This window comes from Lynx rufus, unplaced genomic scaffold, assembly GCF_022079265.1.
Source record: "Lynx rufus isolate CCGP_SWC_20201006 ecotype Redwood Valley unplaced genomic scaffold, mLynRuf1.p SCAF_20, whole genome shotgun sequence".
NCBI lineage: Eukaryota > Metazoa > Chordata > Mammalia > Carnivora > Felidae > Lynx > Lynx rufus.
In genome coordinates, this window is record NW_025814835.1 from 17,897,907 (window position 1) to 17,911,469 (window position 13,563).

At 50.4% G+C, this 13,563-nt stretch overlaps 1 protein-coding gene and 1 long non-coding RNA gene across 2 annotated transcripts in view; both read right to left on the minus strand.

Moving 5' to 3' along the window:
- Nucleotides 1–13,563, minus strand: part of NEDD4L (NEDD4 like E3 ubiquitin protein ligase) — a 342,953-nt gene that overhangs the window by 257,863 nt on the left and 71,527 nt on the right. The gene's annotated exons all lie outside the window — the stretch shown is intronic.
- Nucleotides 8,038–10,175, minus strand: LOC124517122 (uncharacterized). The gene is made up of 3 exons (XR_006963307.1): nucleotides 10,093–10,175; nucleotides 9,392–9,490; nucleotides 8,038–8,877 (listed from the first exon to the last, which is right to left on the minus strand). It is a non-coding gene; the product is annotated as an uncharacterized LOC124517122 (long non-coding RNA).

Here is a 13,563-nt window from a genome sequence, read left to right on the forward strand (position 1 = left end):
GTCAAGGGACATGTACAGGCTTAACCGCCTTCTTAGAAGCCATCAAATAACGAAGCCTTAAAATACCCAAAAGGACTCACCTTTCTTCTAGGAGAGATCCAATAATCCACGGCACACCGGTCTCACAAAAAGCGTAAAACTCAGTTAGTGTCATGGGCTGAACTGTATGGCAAGGTCCACCTCTTCCCCCACATCCATGTTGAAGCCCCAACTAGCTGTACCAGAATGTGACTAGATTTGGGGATAGGCCCTTAAAGGCGTGATTAAGTTAAAAGGAGGTGGTTAGTATGGCCCTAATCCGACCTGACTGGTGTCCTTGTAAGAGGCAATGTGGACACACAGAGACGCCAGGGGGCACACACACAGAGGAATGACCACATGGGGTCTTTCCACAGGCCAAGGAGAGAGGCCCCCGAAGAAACCATCGGCTGGCACCTTGATCGTGAACTTCCAGAAGCAAATTTCTGCTCTTTAAGCTCCCCCCGGCCAGTGGTATATTTCGTTCTGGCAGCCTGAGCAGACTAGCAGAACTGGAAAGAGAAATCGGGAGTTAAGTGACCAATTAGTTAAGCAAGACAACAAGCGTGAGAAGACGTATCCGTCAAAACTGACTTCAGATGGATGGGTGACTCTAGGGGAAAAGGGGTGAACTGCTTACTCTCCTGCTTACTCCCTCCCCGGGGGCACACACCTGGACAGACAAACCACAGGGTCCATCTGGCCCGGTCCGCAGGGCACAGCAGACGTCACCAGGCCCAGAAGCAGACCTTGCAGGTGAGGTGGAGAAGACACCTGACAGGGTGGAGAAGGTCTGCTGGCAGAGAAAACGAAGGGGAGCAAAGAGAGGCCCCATGCGTGAAGAGAGGACATTCAAAACCCCGGCCGAGAAAAGAACAACAGAAATCTGGCCGATATGCAAGAGGAATCGAGCCCACAATATATAATTAGCAGCGGCGCATTTGAAATATTGGCCAATCTCCCTCATCCCTGTATTCAAATTAAAACATGACTTAATCTCTCTTCATTTAGGCAAAACGAATCAGTTCAACAATGTGGGGGCACCTGGGGGGCTCAGTCAGTTGAGCTTCCGACGTCGGCTCAGGTCATGATCTTGCGGTCCGTGAGTTTGAGTCCCGCATCAGGCTCTGTGCTGAGAGCTCGGAGCCTGGAGCCTGCTTCGGATTCTGCGTCTCTCTCTCTCTCTCTCTCTCTCTCTCTGCCCCTCCCCCATTCACGCTCTGTCTCTCAAAAATAAATAAACGTTAAAAAAAATTTTTTTTTTGAAAAAATAATTTCAACAATGTTATTTGTGCAACACTGAGCACTCAGAGCAGTGCTGTTAATAACCACCGTGATAATTCGCAGACAGGAGCACTGGGGTTCAGGGAGAGAGAGATCTAGAACGGGCCCAAGATCGCCAGCATGCGAGGAAGAGGCTAGGTAGAACTCTCTGGACTTTCTACAACGGTGCTTCTCAGCTGGGGCTAACCCGGCTGTAAACGGGGAACCGGGCAGCACGCAGAGACGTTCTCATTGTCACAGCGTGGGGAGGTGCTACGGGTACCTGCTGGCATCTACACAGAAGTGTGGCGCCCTAAGCGGCTGCAGCGACACCCGCCCACTCCTCCCCCCTCACCAAGACCACCGGCACCCCCTTTCTCCTTCATCCTTCCCCACAGTGCTCCCACACCTGTGCCACACCTGAAGCTTGGCTCTGCACAGAACACGGGCCCGGGGAGAGCAGGGGTTCCCCCCACACTTCCCAGGGCCAGGGCCGACCGCTACGCCAGAACTCTGCGGCAGCCTCCAAACCCGTGCTCCTCCGGCCGTCAGTAAGAGCCCCCTCTTGCCACATTAGCTGCAGACCACCTGGCCCATGGCTCAACACCCTTGTGTCCTATCCCTCCTTCAAAGGTGACACTGGAACCTGGGTCGCCATCTTCCTCTCTGGCCCAAGTCCTGCATTATCCCAAATGGCGTCAAGGCCCACGGCCACGGGACACCCTCGGTTCCTACATGGCCTCTGAACCCCAAGCATCTACACCCACGTTCCACCTCAACCACCACAGCCAACTCCCTAGAACTGCTCTCCTCTGCAACCCTGACCCCAGCGTCCCCTTCCCCCAATTTCCGGGCTTCCCAGATGCCTCTTCTGAGGGTCAACAGACCAACCACATTGAGCTGAAGTGAACTCAAAAGTTCTAAAAACCCACCGTTGAACACAACACAACAACCCAGACGAGTGGGCGAAGATATATCTCCAAGAACAGTCACCCAGGGAAAGACCAGTTCACTAGACATCATCTAACGGGACTGGGTAAATCCACTGGACTCAGAACTGTCATTACCATTACTATCATCGTCACACGGGTCAGGGTAGGCCCCTCCCGCTTTGACATAGCTGCATTTAATGCTCACGACTCGGTGGGCTTTACAAAGAAGGGAAATGTTGCCCGTGTCATAACATAAACTGGTCAGTCATGCCCCGAATGAGGAGTTCGGCTGGAATCAGACTCCAGAATCTGCACCACAGAGGAAGGTGAGGTGGAGCTGTGTCTGCCGATACGCGAAAATGCCCTTGATGTGTTATTCACAGTAAAAATAGAAGCGACGTCAGAACAGAGCAGAAGTTGATGCCAGATTTAATTCTTTAAAACGACACGCAGTGCCGGCTACTCCCTGCCTCAACTCCAAAGCCACCCGTCCCTTCTCTGCTCTGAGACACCTGGCCTAGCCCGCCCCCCCAAACTGCATTTCCCGACTCCCTTTCTAGCTGGTTCCCTTGTGAGGACCCAGAGGAGGGGGCGCCCTCCCGTCTGTCCCCATCTTCCCGCGGTCAGCGTTGCCTGCCATCAGCAGTGACATCCAGCACGGTCCTTGAGCCCCCCGCCCCAGAGGCTCCGTCCCCACTAGGCCTCCTCACGCCCCTGTGCTTGGGTCACCCCGGCTCTTCCCTGGTTCCTGCGGCCCTCGGGGTGGTGCCTTTTTCCTACAGATACCCGCTCTGGGTTATCCCGGGGGGACCCCCTTTTCCTTCAGGCTCTACACCTGTGTCACAGCCAGGTCAGGGCCCCGTGGCTGGAGCCTGAGACCAATGCACCCACTGGCGCCCGGGTGCTCCATAGGGGCAACTCCCCAGCTCCCACCTCACCCCAGGGGCTCTTCCCAGGTCCCTGGGACACAGGCCTGGAAAGACAGGGTGTCTGTGTCACAGGCAGGTCTGCCTGCCTGCAGAGAATGGGGTTCACAGATGCTACGAGGAACCTGCAGAGAATGGGGTTCACAGATGCTACGAGGAACTGTTCACACTTCAGTCTACTGAGGAGGTGGATCATTTTTATTTCTTCTTTTTCTACGGTTTCCGGGGTTTTTTTTAATTTACCTTTATAGTCAGGAAACTCAATCGATAAAGGATTTAAAAAGAAAGCAGAAAAACCACCTTCCTCTGCGAACTCCGTTTAACGTTTCAACCAGATCAGTGAGACGACCTTAAGGCTAGACTGGAAAACAGGAGACACTGCTCTCTGTATAGAACCACAGTCGTGAATTGGGGCAGAATATTTTCTGTCCTGACCAGAGGGAACAAAATCAAAAGAGATCCCAGATGCCATCACAACAGTAACAAATACACACTGAAGTCCCCGCTACTTCTAAGCAGAAAGCTAGGACTTAACACCCCAAGTAATAGTTTAGACACTCGACATCACACCACAGAGGAAAGTCCTCTTTTTTTTTTTTTTAATTTTTTTTTTTTTCCCAACGTTTTTATTTATTTTTGGGACAGAGAGAGACAGAGCATGAACGGGGGAGGGGCAGAGAGAGAGGGAGACACAGAATCGGAAACAGGCTCCAGGCTCTGAGCCATCAGCCCAGAGCCCGACGCGGGGCTCGAACTCACGGACCGCGAGATCGTGACCTGGCTGAAGTCGGACGCTTAACCGACTGCGCCACCCAGGCGCCCCGGAAAGTCCTCTTTTTTAGATCGACCAACTCTCTTCCTGCTTAGGCGTGCCACAACAGAGCTTCATGGTACTAGAATCTGGAAGCTGGCCCTCGATCCCACCCTTCTCCCTTCCCCGGACAGCCGTGGCTTGCCAGTCCCAGAGCCCACGGCTGTGACTGCTCCGTAAGGACCACCCACAGGAAGGACCAGCTAGTTCCCACTGCCTTCATTCACCAGACCATCCACAGCCTCCCCGCAGACGTGACACAGAACACAGACCCGGGAAGTTCCCGGAGGTCCCGGAGCACAGCTACCCTGCTGCACTCTCTCGCGTTGGCTTAATTCTGATCCCGGAACGGCACCGCATCATTACCGGCACCGGGTCTGCGAGAAAAGAGATCTTTCAAGTCTCCCAGAGCCTGCTGTCATCACTGCAGCTAAGGAGGAAGTCCGGAAGGTAGCGAAACTGCCTTTTTGAGAATACTTCTGAGAATTACTGAAATGTCCAGTTCAGGAGATACGACGATCGATGATGTGTCCCAACCCTTGAGTTGAGTCAAGGGTTGCAGGTGAAGTCAATCGTGGAGAGGTATTTTTCAGCTCTGTAACCTTGGGCACATTACTAAGCCTCAGTTTTCCTATCAGCAAACAGGGATATGATCCTCTATCTGGAAGCGTTGAGATGACACTTATATAAAGAAGCCAGGCCAGTCAGCTGGCACATGAGAGGGTGTCAGTACATGTCATTTCCAAGTCAGAACCTCTAACCAGGAACCGGCACATTCCACCTCTTCTCCATCAACAGGGTGGTTTTCAATTCTGATCTAACCTTGTAGTCTCGTCTCCCCTCTGTCAATCTCCGTGTCTTTTTTTTATTTTATTTTTTTACTTATTTTCTATTTTTAAAAAATTCTTTTTAATGTTTGTTTTGAGAGAGAGACAGACAGAGCATGAGCAGGGGAGGTGCAGAGAGAGAGGGAGACACAAAATCCGAAGCGGTTCCAGGATCTGAGCTGTCAGCGCAAAGCCCGACGGGCTCGAACCCATGAACTGTGAGATCATGATCTGAGCCGAAGCTGGAGGCTTAAATGACTGAGCCACCCAGGCGCCCCTCCCAATCTCCGTTTCTGAAGACTCTGCCTGTATCCAAATATTGGTGGTTTGATAATCAAACGCCTGAGATAAAGATTCCTCTTAAATAGAGCTAAAACCGTTAGAAAAAATAATGAAAGGTGAAGTCTATCATTTTCAAGCAACTTCAGTTGTTGCACAAAAGATATAAAATTAAATTCTCATTTCAAGACTACATTATCTGGGCCCCAACATTCCTTAAATAACTGGCATTAAAATGGTAAGTGGAAAGATCTTTTCCTGAACACAGAAACTTGGTTAAGCCAATAATGAGAAATAGATTAAATGCAGTTGTTTCTACAAAACAAAGTTCAAGGTAAAATTCCCAAAACTCCTTTTATATAGCTTGAGTTTAAAATTCTCCCACTCAGAAACCATCTGAGGTTTACAACATGTGTGAGCCCATGTGCCAGGCTACAACATGTCAGAGGAATCTGTAAACATCATTTCCTAAACACCCCAGTAGGAAGACACAGGATTTTCCTTCTGAAAACTGAAAATTGCAGACATCAAGTCAGAATCAGAATTTAAAAGTGGGTGATTCAAATTCAATTAGAAATTGGGGAGGAGGGGTGGGTAACCTGGGTGGCTCAGTCAGTTGAGTGTCCAACTTCCACTCAGGTCACGATCTCAGGGTTCGTGGGTTTGAGCCCCGCCGCGGGCCAGCTGTGATTAGCACAGAGCCTGCTTCGGATCCTCTGTCCTCCACGCGCCCCCCCCCCCCCCCCCGCCAGTTCTCTCTCTCAAAATAAATCAACTTTTGAAAAGAAATTTTGTAGGGGGCAAGAAAGACAAACCCGGAGCCTGCCTGCATTTCACTGCCCTGGAATCTGCCGTGACCGTGACCTCACACTTGCTTTCACAGATCGATGCCCCGTGAAGCAGCCTGGAATGTGAGCACCGAGCCAGGTTGACCAACCACAAGAGCAGCCTCCAGGATTATTTCATTTTTAATTTGAAATTCAGGGAAATTTTCAAATATCCCCATTAGGTACATTCAATCTAAATGATAAATATATACACAAACACACACACATTCACAATACTAGTCACAACACACACATATATACACCCATCACACTAGCCTGGAGGGAAAAGCACCACTTCGTATCAATTATGATTATTTGTACAGGGAAATGGGGACGTGCTTGCACATTCAGAGTACGAATGATGAGACCAGAGGAAACCATCACCACGTGAAGTGATCTGGCGCTTTGCCTCATTTCCACGCTACCCCTGATGGATTAGAGGAATTTTATTTTATGCTGTAACTCAAGGTTGTTTTATTTCGCCACAGCCCAACAGACCCTACTTGCCTTTCTGTGATAATACCGTGCCTGAGCTCGCACTTTCTCTAATCTGAATAATTTATGGTGTTTTCTCCCATAGCCTCACGGTTGAGAAACAAAGCTGCTTTTAAAATACACCACCATGGGGCACCTGGGTGGCTCAGTCGGGTAAGCATCTGACTTGTTGTTTTTTTTTTTTTAATGTTTATTTATTTCTAAGAGAGAGAGAGAGCACTAGCAGGCAAGGGGCAGAGAGACAGGGAGACACAGAATCGGAAGCAGGCTGAGGCTTCGAGCTGTCAGCACAGAGCCAGACGCGGGGCTCGAACCCATGAAACGGGGGATCATGACCTGAGCCGAAGTCAGACCCTTAACCGACTGAGCCACCCAGATGCCCCTAAGTGTCTGACTCTTCGGTTTGGCTCAGGTCATGATCTCACGGTTTGTGGGATCGAGCCCCACGTCCGGCCCCGTGCTGAGTGTGGAGCTTGCTTGGAATTCTCTCTCTCCCCTCACTCTCTGTACCTCTTCCACTTGCACTCGCTCAAGCTCTCTCAAAATAAATAAATAAAAATAAAACGTACCACCACATCCCCACTAAGGTGAAGGCGCCTAACACGAGCAGGAAGGAGGGAAACGCCCATCTGCTGATGAGCACTAATCAAGGCATCAGTCACCTATGCCAAGACCAGCCCTTCAGGAGAGTGTTAGTGTCCTCCTCCTACGCAGGGGGCCTGGAGGAGAGGACAAGCCTAAGGAACCACAGCAGGGTAGCTGGTCCTTGAACCCAGGTCTGTCTGTGCACAAAATCCACATTCCTCCCCCAAGGTGCTGGGTCATCGGGATCAGTTACCACCAACGTGACAGTCGTCAGCAGCATGACAAAGTACTCAACGGTTCCCCCAAGGCCTCTGATAATCTCAGAAAAATAAGCAGTGACTCAGAACAAAGGCAATTCCACCTGGTTTATCTCCAGCAGCGACAAGCGGGTGGCGGAGAGCAGCACAATGGATCCCTTCAAGAGCAGAACTTTGCCACAAAGCGGGGACTGGATGGATTACACGAGGAAGGCATTCCTCCCCGAGACCAACACTGAAAATACACTACTAAAAATGGAAAGCAACCCTTTGCTCGGAAGTGGACAAAAGGATCCATTGATTCCTATACAAAGGAACCAATCTGATCGGAATTTTTACAGCATGCAGCACCACCACCCTGCATTTCTGTAATATGACGAGGGAACATACCATCTACTTCCTCACGCTGGCAGTCCTTTGCAGGGCCAACGGTACGCTTTTTATGAGCCTTGGGAATTATGACTTTAATCAAGTAAAAAAAAAAAAAAAAACCACTGGTGGAAACTTGAGCAGTTCCTTGATCTTTGCAACTGAATCTCCCTGTTACACATTTGCCAGGAAGCCCTCTGGGGCCAGCAGGTGCAGTCACCTTATAGCTGCGTCCACCTTCTGGAGGCTCCCACCCGTTCCTCACCCGGATGACATGCCCAGCTCCTAGCGTGTGTCCCTGCCTCTGCTCTTGCCCTCCTTCAGTGTGAGGGAGACGGGACAGTGTGAGGAAGACGGGCAGGGGAACCGAAATATAAATCTGAAATCAACACACTGCGCAGAACTGCATCTCCAGGGGCCCCAACAGTCCTCAAAGCCCCAACCTCACCTGTATAACTCACCAGCCTCGCTCTGTCCCTTCCATCCCATAACCCTGTGTTTTGGCCATAGCGCCCCCTCTTCTGGAAGCTAGCAAGGAAGCAGATGCATGAACACAGCTGCTCGGAAGCAGTGCTCCTTACACACAGCTGCCTCTCCTCAGCCAGACCGACACAGCTCTACCAGAATGTGGAGTGACTTTGCTATCGAGGAACTCAGACAACAGACGTCTTTCATCTGCCCCTAGCAACCACCGGATTTAGGGGGTTTTCACTTCTTTTTTTTTTCTTTTTTCTTTGATTTTTTTTTTTTGACAACAAATACGCATTACTTTCAATATACTTTTTATTGTAAAATGGTTGAATGTACTTATTATAAGATGGTAAAATGAACGGATTACTCTCTATCAGTCCCTTCCTCTCCATGTCATCAAAACTGAGTTTTGGTCCATTAAGGATTATATCCCTTGAAATAAATGACTGAGGGTACTGACAAAGGTAGTTGAGAGTCCCTGTTCGGTCGGGGGGAGACACAAGAAGGAATCCTATTATCTACTCCAAATCATCCTCTCCTCCCAGCTCGCCCCTAGGAAATGTGCAGCTCTTGCCTTATCAGAGAGAGTAACGCAGAGTTTAATTTGCCGTTAAGTGACCGCTGTATTAAGCAAAAGTCAGCGAGTGTGAGCAGCTCAGCTTTTAAGGGCTACACAGGTGATCTGAAGGGAGAGGACCGAGGACAGGAGAGCAGCTACCAGGCTCCGGTGATTTGCGGCTCCTGTGAAACCAGACGGTGAGGTCTCGTGAGATCCTGGCGTCGTGCTGTGTCAGCCATATGGCACCTGGTCCTGTCCCTTAGCCAAGGAGCAAGAAGGCAGGGAATGGAGACACTTACTTCCCACATGTAGTAACTCATCAAAAAAAGTAAAGGGACTTACTTCTCAGGCCAGGTAAGTATCAGAACCTCAGACGCGCGCCTGTGCACGTGCTGCGCCCTTCCGCTTGGAGCATCTTTCCCCACACCACCCCCTGCACGCACCCTAGCACCCTGCGCCCTGAGTCAACACGATGATGGCAGAGCTGGTGGCGGTGACGCCATCATTTATTTCCTCTGTGATTCCGAACTCTGCCACTAGTTCGTTCTGAAGAGCTTCAGGGAGATGGGGGAGGTGGGGAAAAGGGAAGGGAGGGGAGAAGAAAGGGGGGGAGGGGAGGGAGGGGGCCCAGAGGGGAGAAGAAAGGGGAAGGAGCTGGGAAGAAGGGGAGGGGGGAGGGAGGGAGGGAGGAAAGGGGGAAGGGAAATGGGGAAAGAGGAGGGTGGAGAGGAGGGAAGGGGAGAAGGGGAGGCACGGGGGGAGGGAGATTCACCCCAGCAGTGTTACAGCATCACCGTTAGCGGTCGTCTAGTTCGGTGTTTTTCAGCGACATGGCCCACAGCACGTGGTTATGGAATCAGTGTAGTGGCTCCTATTTAATGAAATCAACAGAACAGAGGAAATGAGCAGCACTAAGCCAGAAAGCGTCGGAAACCAAGGAAGAGAAAGGAGCCATCCCCCAGGGGCCCCAAGGTCAGAGGGAAGCCAAGGGGATTCTCAGGGCAACGTCAGCACAGGGCTCTGTCCAGACTTCACCAGCACAGGACGCCTGGCGGGTCTGCGATGCTGAGGGAAAAGCTGGGGACCCTGAAGCAAACGAAACACAGCACAAGACAGGAGAAGGCAGAGTCGTGCCGGGACGGCATCACAGCACAGTCCTCGGGTCACAGTCTGCACAGAGTCACCGCAAGGTAAACACGGAAAACCCACGTGACTGGTAGGGCACAGAACCAGGACCCTACCGCATGAGGGAGGGCCGGGGCTGTGTGCGCGAGAGAGAGGGCAAGCCCCGAACTTCCAGAACAGGAATCCAGTTGGAAAAGTCAAGTAGCAGCAACCAGATCGTGTTGAGGAGACGTGGAAACACACAAGCTCCGAGAAGCGGTCAGAGGAGGTCAAAGTGGTCGCCTCTGACAAGTGGGAAACAGAAACGCATCTCGAGGCTCTCGCCCTTTCCCTCCACATCGTCCTCACCCCTGTCCACTGCAAGCCTCTCTTCCCGGCTTTCGAGGCCTTTCCCAGAGAAAGGACGACATCCCACCGGTGCCCACCCTCTCCTCCCTCCTCCACTCAGGCTTCCACAGAGCCCTAGGCCAGCACACCCTCCCTGCCCTGCCCTCCGGAACCTCCTGTTGTTAACAGGGGAGCCCCCCCCAACCCCCCTGCTGCTTTAACGACAAACAACTCATTTCTCTGGTCTTGAAGATGGGTTGAGGGTACGATCTGGAGTTTGGTTATCCAGTTTCCTGTAATGACAAGTGAAGCCACAAGAGTCACATGGCCCATGAGTCACACGGGGTGCAGTTCTCTCACCAGGCTAACCCCGGGGCACAGCCTGCATCCCTTGAGGGGAACTTGCACCCGTTGAGGTATAACTCTCCTAAGAGTCAAGGTGCTCTTTGCTTTTTGAAAGCCACCAAATATTGCCTCGTTACTGAAAGTAACTGTTTTTGCCAGATCAGACATCTTATTACCCTTGAATTCAACGTAAACATAAAGTCCCCAACTTACAGTTACAATGGTTCTCACAAGGGTCCGACTTAGGATTTTTCAACTTTAGGTGGAGCAAAAGCCATACACGTTAGAACATACAGTAGAGGGGTGCCTGGGTGGGTCAGTCAGTTAAGCGCCAGACTTGAGCTCAGGTCATGATCTCACGGTTTGTGGGTTCGAGCCCCACATCGGGCTCTGTGCTGACAGCTCAGAGCCTGGAGCCTGCTTCAGATTCTGTGTCCTCCTCTCTCTCTGCCCCTCCCCTGCTTGCTCTCTCACTCTCTCTCTCTCTCTCTCTCTCTCGGTCTCAAAAACAAATAAACATTAAAAAAAAAATTAAAAAAAAAAAAAGAACATACAGTAGAAAGCCTCCTTGCAAGTCTGAATGTGGATCCTGCCCGGGGCCACCAACATGCCCCGCGACCCTCTCCTGTGACACTGGAGGGAGGGAGGGAGTCAATGGAAGAAAATGTGCCCAAAGGAAACTAGTAGAACAGAAGCTGGGTCTGGAACAGGGTCTCCTCACGCGCCCAACATCTCCATGGTTTATTTCCTCAGCTTGTCCGGGTCCTTCTGGAACGCCCTTGCTCCTTCGCTTTAACCTAAAAAGTTTCCTTAAATCCCTATTCCGTAAGCCCTCCCTTTGCTACTTCAGACCCACTTGAGGTCTCCCTCTGTGACTGTCCACTGTGACCACAGGCTCCCAGCCGTCCATTCTCCTCCAGCTTCCTGCCAGCAAACAATCACTTCAGGACCGAGAACCTCACCCCACGCCCGGCTTGACTTCTGGGGGGAGAGGGCACCGAGGAGCGCACCGACACGCGTCTGTGCCGGTCCCCGAACACGCAGCCCGTTGGTCGTTAGGACCACTTTGCCAGCAGCTTACTCAGGAAGAGTCCTCCCCGCTCAGGGGCAGGACCCAGAGGAAAATTCTTCCTTGAAAGCCCACTTTCTCTGTTCACGTAGAACAATCCCCCCTTTCTTTGCCAAGTGATTAAATGTAGGAAACTGCTTCCCACGGAGAGCCAAAACTGGTATTAGCATCCACAATGAAAACACACGAAACCCCCTCCGCGTGTGAGCTGTTCCCTTCACTATTGACTTGCTTTACCTCTAAGACACAAAAAGCTTCAAACGGAGTCCACATTTATAATCTCCCTTGGAGTCCCTAGTGAATGCAGGGAGTACTGGGTTTCCCAGTCCAACAATTACCAGTGTTTAGCCATGGGGGTGGGGGCAGGGCAAGCGCTTAGCTCCTGGCCAAACGAGGGGCATTTATACCAATGAGCCAAATGAAAATCCAGTGTTGTCTTCAGGAAACGGGCGAGGACTCTCTGAATAACCCGGGATGTCCCTACAGCGGACCCGCTTCCGTTACTCCCCTACTCGGTCTGGCTTCACTCTCGCCGTGTGACCCAGAGACGAACAAAACAACTCTACAAATCGAGGGGCGAAGAAACATTCAAGTCCATGCACCAGGAATACCAATGAAGAAAACTTTCTAAATGTGTTAATTCCAGAAGAAAAGCCAAGAACCAGTGGGGAATTTACTAGAAAGAAGTTGGCTGCAGCCAAGTATGCCAAAGGTTAGTTTTTGCAGAATGCCTCGGATCGAGACTTGGAATTTCACACTGCACTAACAGAGCTTCTGGAAAAAAAAAAAAAGAAAAGAAAAGAAAGTGATTTTTATCTCCCAGTTCAAGGTCAGATGGCCTCCACCTCAATGTTAATTGATAATCAGAAGGGCAAACGAAAAAAGAAGGCACCACAAACAACGCAGCTCTGCCTCTCAGAAGAGGCATAAACGCTCGTGTTTACAGCAAACTGCAGTTTAAAAAGCACATTCCCTGAGTAAGAAAGAGAGTGTCACTAGACTACAGCACGAGGCACTCAAGACACTGGGAAAATCTACCACATCATCAGTCCTTCCCTCCTCGTCTCTGGAAAGGCTCAACAACATTCACTTCTCGTTTATTCATTCATCCCACAGCACTGATTGATCACATACTGTTGGAGGCTCAGTCCAGACAGGCATCACAGAAAGGGGTCACTGATGTCAAGGAGCTGGAAACACGTAAGCAGGCAGCGGGACACCCTTGATTTGAGGACCCAAAGGGCACAGTCCCCTCAGGACATCGCTAGTTCCAAGTGGGAAGAAAAGGACATTTTGAAACTTCACTTGGGAAATGGACTTGCTTTATCTGAGCAACACAAGACAGCAAAATTAAGAATACGAAGTTCAATTCTCTATACCTGAAAATCTTGTCCCCCCCGAAGAGGATAAAATTAATGAGACTTGTTAAAGGAACTCGCACTCTACGTGTAAAGCACTTAGAACACAGAATAGCAGAGTGAGCACTTAAGATGCTAGCATTTTAATCATCATGAAACATACATAAGGTAGACTATGTGCATGAAAGGGAAAAGGTAACGTTTGCTTCACTATGAGTATTAGTATATTAAGGACTTGCGGTTTAGTTTAACTCCCTACTTAAATATATGCACTTTTTTCCATGTGTATGCGCACACACACACACACACACACACACGCTGGTTAATGCTGAGACCATACGATCTAAAGTAAAAAGATCTGAATTCAAGTCCTGACCCAGCCACATCATCGGGCACATCAGTTGTCAACAAGCTTCTTTATGTTCCTCTGAGCTCCAACCTCATCTATACAAGGGAAGGGACATCCACCTCCCAGGGGCAAGATTCAATGCGGGGCCAGAGAAAACCCTTTGTAAACACTGGGGCTGGGCAAACATTAGAGAAGTGAGAACAACTGGCACAGAAACTTCAGGAGCTCATTCTCCTAATTAGCCCTCTCCTCAAAGCTTCAATGTATTAAATAAACAGTAGCACTTCAGCATAAAAACCCATGAGAATTCCATCACGGTCAAAACTCTGGATTCTCCCAAATAAATCAGGAAAGACATCTGACTCTCGGCG